Source organism: Sminthopsis crassicaudata, chromosome 5 (genome assembly GCF_048593235.1).
Source record: "Sminthopsis crassicaudata isolate SCR6 chromosome 5, ASM4859323v1, whole genome shotgun sequence".
Classification (NCBI taxonomy): Eukaryota; Metazoa; Chordata; class Mammalia; order Dasyuromorphia; family Dasyuridae; genus Sminthopsis; species Sminthopsis crassicaudata.
The window spans coordinates 131,191,161-131,198,808 of record NC_133621.1 but is presented as its reverse complement, the minus strand read 5'-3'; the positions used below and the strand labels follow the sequence as shown (position 1 = coordinate 131,198,808).

The 7,648-nt window shown below is 40.3% G+C and overlaps 1 long non-coding RNA gene across 1 annotated transcript in view; it reads right to left on the bottom strand.

The window, feature by feature from the left end:
* LOC141542455 (uncharacterized) overlaps positions 1–4,944 on the bottom strand; it is a 24,590-nt gene extending 19,646 nt beyond the window's left edge. The window contains exon 1 of the long non-coding RNA XR_012482163.1: positions 4,420–4,944. This is a non-coding gene — a long non-coding RNA (uncharacterized LOC141542455). The remainder of the gene's footprint in view (positions 1–4,419) is intronic.
* Positions 4,945–7,648: the final 2,704 nt, after the last annotated feature.

Genomic DNA, 7,648 nt, shown 5'->3' with positions numbered 1-7,648 from the left:
AGCTTTTGGGAGGGTAGATGCATTCAAGTGAAAGAAATGTTTCTCTAAAAAAATGATAAACATTGTCAAAGCAAATAACATTGTCATTAAAATTATGGTATCTTGTTAGTAAATGTTCTATAAAAAATAAACTCAATTTTTCTTTTTGTGGTTAACAATAAAATCATGATTCAGTTTCTGAACTTTCCAAATGGAAATTTAAAAGAGAGGAAATGCAGAAACATTTCGGTATTTGAAAATGCAGACTTGACTGGCATTTGTTCTGCAAATAGTTCATTGGGTCACTATTTGACCAGGGACATTTGAGTACTAGTTCTAACAGCCCCTATGTAGTCAAATTCCCTATTCATTTCGGTGGAATATAAGCATGTAATTTGAAATAAATGATAGTGATATTCACTAAATTAGGCTCAAAATGGCATAAAAGCCTTAGTCATGTTGATTGAATTTTGCTATAATATACTACAGAATGACCATAAAGCATTATTGTGTGACTCCATTCATGAGTTTTCTTGGGAGTCCCAGACAGAGAAATTTGCTTTTGTTCTAGAAAAAGGCCTTCAACTGTGTTTGAATTTCTATTTGGATGAATGCTTAATGTTAATTGTATTATATAATGATTCGTTGCTGCCTGTGAGCTCCTGGAGAACAATTAATTTTTTTTTTTCTTTCTATCCCTCATCTTTAGCAGTGTCTAGCATATAATAGGTGCCTAATAAATGTTTACTGACTGGCTAACAGCTGGTCATATCAAATAGGTAATAACACTGTGTAGTAGATGGAATGCTAGATAGACCTACATAAGATTCCCAAGTCTACATGACTCCTAGGGATGTGGTCTTCAGGAGGCCAATTGAGTGCACTAAGATTCAATTTACTCACCTTTTATTATAAAAATGGAATGAATAATAATTTCCTTATTTTTACACCTAAAAGAACTAATGTATCTCAAATTCTTTGTAAACCTGAAAGCACCATATAAATGGGAGCAATTTTTATTTGCAAATTATGTTTCAAAAAGTGCTAGGGTTGGTTTTATTAACTAATGCTGCTGCAATAGCAAAATATAAACAAATTAAAGAATCAATTCTTTTTCAACTTTTGCTTTGGTGGGAAAAAGAGGGTTATTTCTTTAAAAAAAAAAAGTTTCTGAAACTTTTTTTAACTAATTTGGAAAATTATTTACTTTTCCAGGTATGTAACAGTTAATTTAAGTGGAATGTGGCTGCATAGCAAGGATGACAAATTAAAATAAGGAGTTTATAGCTATGTGACATGTTGAGTTTCAGTGCATTTTAAATTGTTTTACATTAAAATGCAGGTCCAAATGTGTTATACTAATGGTTAACCATGTTTCCTTATTTGGATTATTGCCCATTTTGTCAAAGGGGTGGAATTCACATAAGAAAGTGAGTGTTCATAAATTGTGTCCAAATGGGATCAACTGTACACCCTGAATACGATTAAAAGGGCCTTTTGTGATGATGCTTAGAAGCAGAAAAAAGATTTAATACTGCATGCCTATGTGTTTTATTGGGTGAAATTCTGTAAGGTGAGTTTCATAAAGCAAATTTCCAGTCTGTTTTTTCAGCTGGTGTACCTATCACATGCAACATTTCTTCTACTAGTGCTTATTGTAACTTCTCCCTTAGATTCAAAATACTAAGATGATAGACTGTGTGTGCTGATTTAAGATTACCTGAGGATTCAAAAGGAAACCTTTAGATGAGATTAGCTTCTGGGAACCAACCTGCATTGTTCATCTGAAAGGCTTTTGTCAGTCTTCTTTATTGTCTTTTTTTCATTAATGGCATTTCTACTGCCAATCAAGTTCATGAATGCTTTAACCACAATGTGTCAGCATTTAAAGAGGTTAACTATGAAGTCCAGGATTTGAGCTCAAACTATCAATATCAATTCTACCCTCAGAAAATGGGAAAATTTTTGATGGATAACAGCTACTGTGTGGTAGCACAGAACACCTTTACGATTTTCTGGGCTTCCCCTTCTGGCAACAGCCTATCATGATATCCTTCTCCAGAATGATGCTCCTATTGTGCCACAGTTCCCTTTACTTGTCCTGACTCAGTTTCCCTGAATTGTTCTGTCTCTGTTCCTAATTATTCTGTGCAGCCCTCAGGCTATAACACCACCCTTCCCTCTTAATCACCAGAATGATTGATAGGATAAAGGTCTTCTATCTTTGAATATCAGGTGCCTCTCCCCATCCCAATTAATTAGAATATCAGGTGCCTCTCCCCATTCAGTAATCCCAATTTATCAGAATGTCCAGTGCCTCCCCTCACCCTGTAAGAACAGGATTGAGAGTCCCATTCCCACTCTCAGAACTCTGATTCTGGCCCTGCCTCGGTCTACCCCAGTATATATATATATATGTCATTGAGACACTGGCTTCTGGATTCTTGGAAATGATAGTCTCATTCAGCCCTGGGACCAAATCATAGATCCGTATGGCCCCAGTAAATCTCTTCCTTTCAAATAAAATATTAAAAACTCTCTAATCTCTATCTTGCCTCAGTTTCTCTGGCATTACATCCTCTCCCTATTCTTTTCTGAAACTCCCCACACGTAGATTCCCTTGTGGCTCAATCTTCAAAGCACAACTGAGACTTACAAACTAATCTCTTTTGCTGCGGGTCCATCAAACCAGGACATGACGAACTGATCCTCACTGGTTTCACTACTTGATTCGGGACTTCTGCATAGGCTTTATCATGATACTGCATAGGCTTTATCATGATACTGAGTTATCATGATAGTTACCAAGAGAGCATCAGAAAGTATCAGAAAGGCAGTGAGGGCCACCACCAGTCCCCCTGGACTCTGATGACTCTGGAGAAGAGAGTAAGTTTGATGACCCTGCCCAGCTCTCCCTCACCTATATCTAATTCACTCAGCACCGTTCTGTGGCCATTGGTCCTATTTGAGGATGAAGGACAATATCAGAAGTTGTGAGATTATCTTCAAATATTTGAATGTCAAGAGAGAGGAATGGTAGAAAGGTAAAGAAGGAATGGAGGGAGGGAGAAAGAGAGAAAGAAAGGAGGAAAAAGGAAAGGAAGGAAAAAGGAAGGGAGGGAAGAAGAAAGAAGAAAGGGAGGGAGGGAGAGAAAGGAAGGGAGGAATGATGAAAGGAAAAGAAGGGAGGGAGAAAGGGAAGGAGTGGAGGAATGAAGAAAAAGGAAGAAGAAGAGGAAGAAAGGGAAGAAGGAAGGGAGGAGGGAGGAGGAAGGAAAGAAGGAAGGAAAGAAGGAAGGAAAGGAGGGAAAGAAGAAAGGAAGGAAGGAAGGAAGGAAGGAAAGGAGGGAAGGAAGGAAGGAAAGGAGGGAAGGAAGGAAGGAAGGAAGGAAGGAAGGAAGGAAGGAAGGATGGAAGGGAGGAAGGAAGGGAGGAAGGAAGGAAGGAAGGAAGGGAGGAAGGAAGGGAGGAAGGAAGGAAGGGAGGAAGGGAGGGAGGGAGGGAGGAAGGAAGGAAGGGAGGAAGGGAGGGAGGGAGGGAGGGAGGAAGGAAGGGAGGAAGGGAGGGAGGGAGGGAGGGAGGAAGGAAGGAAGGGAGGAAGGGAGGGAGGGAGGGAGGGAGGAAGGAAGGAAGGAAGGAAGGAAGGAAGGAAGGAAGGAAGGAAGGAAGGAAGGAAGGAAGGAAGGAAGGGAGGAAGGAAGGAAGGAAGGGAGGAAGGAAGGGAGGAAGGAAGGAAGGGAGGAAGGAAGGGAGGGAGGAAGGAAGGAAGGAAGGAAGGAAGGAAGGGAGGGAGGAAGGAAGGGAGGAAGGAAGGAAGGAAGGAAGGAAGGAAGGAAGGAAGGAAGGAAGGAAGGGAGGAAGGAAGGGAGGAAGGAAGGAAGGGAGGAAGGGAGGGAGGGAGGGAGGGAGGAAGGAAGGAAGGGAGGAAGGAAGGGAGGGAGGGAGGGAGGGAGGAAGGAAGGAAGGAAGGAAGGAAGGAAGGAAGGAAGGAAGGAAGGAAGGAAGGAAAGAAGGAAGGAAGGAAGGAAGGAAGGAAGGGAGGGAGGAAGGAAGGAAGGAGAGAGGAAGGGAGGATAGATGTATTTAACCACTGAGAACAGGGGATGGGGCAGGACTAAAGAGAAATCAGAATTTCAAGGGCATAGACAGATTCCTTTCTGCTAGGGTAACCACCTAGGTTAGAAGATGGATAGTGGGCTTGACTAAGAGAGAACAGTCCTCAGAGGGGGCGGGGTAAATGTTTGACAGACAGTGAATATAACCACCCAGATTACATTTGGCCCCTCTCCCTTCCTGTGCCTTGCCCTGGATGGTTATCTTTGCCATCCATCAAACACTCCCTTAGTCCCCTTCTCTGATCTCGCGTGGCTTGCGCCCGTCCTTTGCCAATTTGCTCTACTGAGGTAATCTTCTGTTACTGTGCCAGGGGTTCAAGTTAACCTTGTGGGACCTCTGAGGCTTTGCCAGTTTCGGAGCCGGGCCTTGTTTGAGCAAGATGGCGCCTCTCACGGGGCCGGGACCGGTGGTGGGACTTTGAGGTCGAGTGCTTGGCTGCAGTACTCCGTGGATAGCGCTGCGTGTAGTTCCACAGCGCTCCCAGCGTCGGCAGAGAGAATGTAGGCACAGAGGTAAAACTGTAGGCTTCAAAGGAAGATTTCTACAAGGTGCCTGGACTTCCGCTGCTACTCAGAAGGATGCTGGATTCACTGAGGGCAGTGACGCGTGTGAACCTTTCGGGCCCTCAGAGCACATGGCTCCTCCTGGAGACGAGCTGTTCCTGATTGAAGCAAGGAGGAGGCCTGGAATCTGAGCGGGCTGGAAGACCCGGAAGTGCTTCCTGAAAGATCATTGTCTAACCCGGAGCAATTTAGAAAAAAAGTTTGGATTGTGGGAGCATCCATATAAACAAACGCATTCCCGCTCCTTTAGAGCATTCCCTTTTGCGCGGATCACTTAGAAGTATCCTTGCTGATCCGGTAAGTCGCTGACCCCGGATTTGACCTAAACGTAGTCAGTTCTTTCCATGTGACATATGCCAGTGAGAGGCAGTGACCCAACCTGGGCGGAGTTACCATACTCTTACACCACCATGTCTACACTGAACAAGACATTCTGGCTCTAGACACGGTTTGGGGCCTCTTCCATGTCATGGTTTTTATACTTTGATCAGCAGGAAATAGGTTGGCCTTGGTGTCATAAAGACCCGAGTTCAAACCCCAAAATACCGGGTAGTTGTGTCACAGGGCAATCAACCCTCTCCCAGCTTGTCTGTCTGTGAAAGGGGTGTTGTCCTTCCTCCTTAACAAGGGCCAAAATGCTTCCTATGGTAAAGTCAAGTTACAGTGGGTGCAACTGGGGCTGAACCGACCCATTAGAGCTCGGAATTCTCTACTACCGGTTACGTTTGGGGTGGATTCCGTAATTTTATGCATGGATTCTTTTGAGCTACGTCACTTCTGCTTTGTTCTTAGAGCCCAGCTCCCTCTCTGATGAGGGCGCGCCAAGCTGGTGATCCTGTGCCAGTGTCTTCCATGTCATGCAATCAGTTTTAAAGTTCTTATTTATTTATTATTATTATTATTATTTAATTTTTTAAATAGTTTTTATTTACAAGACATATGCATGGGTGATTTTACAGCATTGACAATTGCCAAACCTTTTGTTCTAATTTTTCCCCTCCTCCCACTCCCAGATGGGAGGTTGACCAATGCATGTTAAGTATCTTAAAGTATAAATGAAATACAATATCTGTCCAAACAGTTGTTTTGTTGCACAAAAAGAATCGAACTTTGATTTAAAGTTCTTGAAAGAGACGTTGTGTCATTTTTTTCTGACCATCAAACCAGCGCTTGCCCTGTGTGAGCTCTCCATAAAGTAATTTTTTTTTTTTACAATATACATTTGTTTTGTGTTTTCTTGGTGTTAATTATAGGCCAAAATAAGCACAAGCAGGAGAGTCTCAATGCATACTTGGTTGCATGTCCGCTTCCGAGGCTGCATTGAGTGCAGAATCATCTGTAAACAAAAACAGAATCTTGCACCATATTCCCTTCACTTTAGGGTTGGCTTGTAGCCTTTTTAAGTTCCTCAGTATTGTACATCAGCTTGATAAAGGCCTGTTTAATGGACAATGCTCTTGAATTTTATCAGTCAACCAGTGGAGTGAAATGCTTCCATGCTTTTTAGTATTGTATTTTCAGCCATGTTGTCAAACTCCTTCAATGAACTTGGCATTGAAGTTTTTTAAAATCCTACGATTATATCAGATTCAGAAAAAGCTTTTGATAAAGTTTGACACTAATTTTTGTTTAAAACAATTTGAAGTATTGCTATAAATGGATTTTTCCTCAATTTAATAATAAAAAAAAAAACATTTATTATCAACAAGTATTGTTTGTAATGAGAGTAAACTAGCAGCTTTCCCAGTAAGATTAGGTGTGAAACAAGGATGCATGCCCACTGTCACTAAGAATATTTAGTATTGTATTGGAAATCTTAGCAATAAAGTAAGCAAAGAAAAATGGAAAGATTCAGAATATGGAATGGGTATGCTGTTCTTCCTACATTTATCTTTTGCAGAAGTTTCCATGTAGATATATTTTAAAAATATGTCTGTCTCTTAAGCACTCTTAATGAGTGTTTCACTACAAAAACTCAAATAACTGTTTTCTGTTTGAATTCTTTGATAATGAAGTGAACATTTACTGTTGACATGTATGGTTGGGCAGCTGGAGATGGAACAGCTTGGAATTTATGTTTATAGAATTAATGATTTATTCTGCCATCATAGATGTGGTTATCCTTACCTTCACTTGCCTTGATATTATGAATAATATCATAATTGATAAATTATATTAATATAATAATATTAAAATTATGAATGATATTATGAATAATATTGGTTAGAAAAGTATTAAGTATTATATAGTTACTATAATTAAAATCATAGAATTGTAGTCTAAAGGAACTTTCAACATAATTCATTTTATTTATTATATATTATTTTATGGAGTAGATAGGGGATGCAGTGGATAGAGTGCCAAAAAGTTAGTTCAAATCTGGCCTCAGACATTTACTAGCTCTGTGACCCTGGTCATTCATAATCCCATTTACCTCAGTTCCTTCATCTATAAAATAAACTGGAAAAGGAAATGGTAAACCACTCTAATATTTTTGCCAAAAAACAAAAAACAAAAAAAACCCAAAACCCAAACAGGATGACAAAGAGTCAGACACAACTGAAAAATGTCTGAATTATATGTATATTATGTGAATGCTATGTATGCCTACATATCATTTACTTTATTACATTTTATATTCTCTCCTTTATTTTATAGATAATGTTAACTGAGGTCAGAGAGGTCAAGTGATTCAGTTAAGGCCTATATTTAGTGAGTATCATTCCTATTGTTTCAATAGCCTTGTATCTTCAGTACTTAGTAGTAGTATTAGAGACTTAATGAATGCTTGCTGAATGAATGATTAAGGAGGACTCACACACATAGGAGCACCAGCATCAAACCTATATTTCAATGCTTCCTAAAGAGTCCAGAGAATTATGAATAGTTCCATGAAGCTGTGTGCCCTAGATTTAGGCACACAGCTAAACAACCTCGAAACCATCAATCAGGCTTTTTGCTGGGTCTGTTTCCTGGGATATGATTGTAGA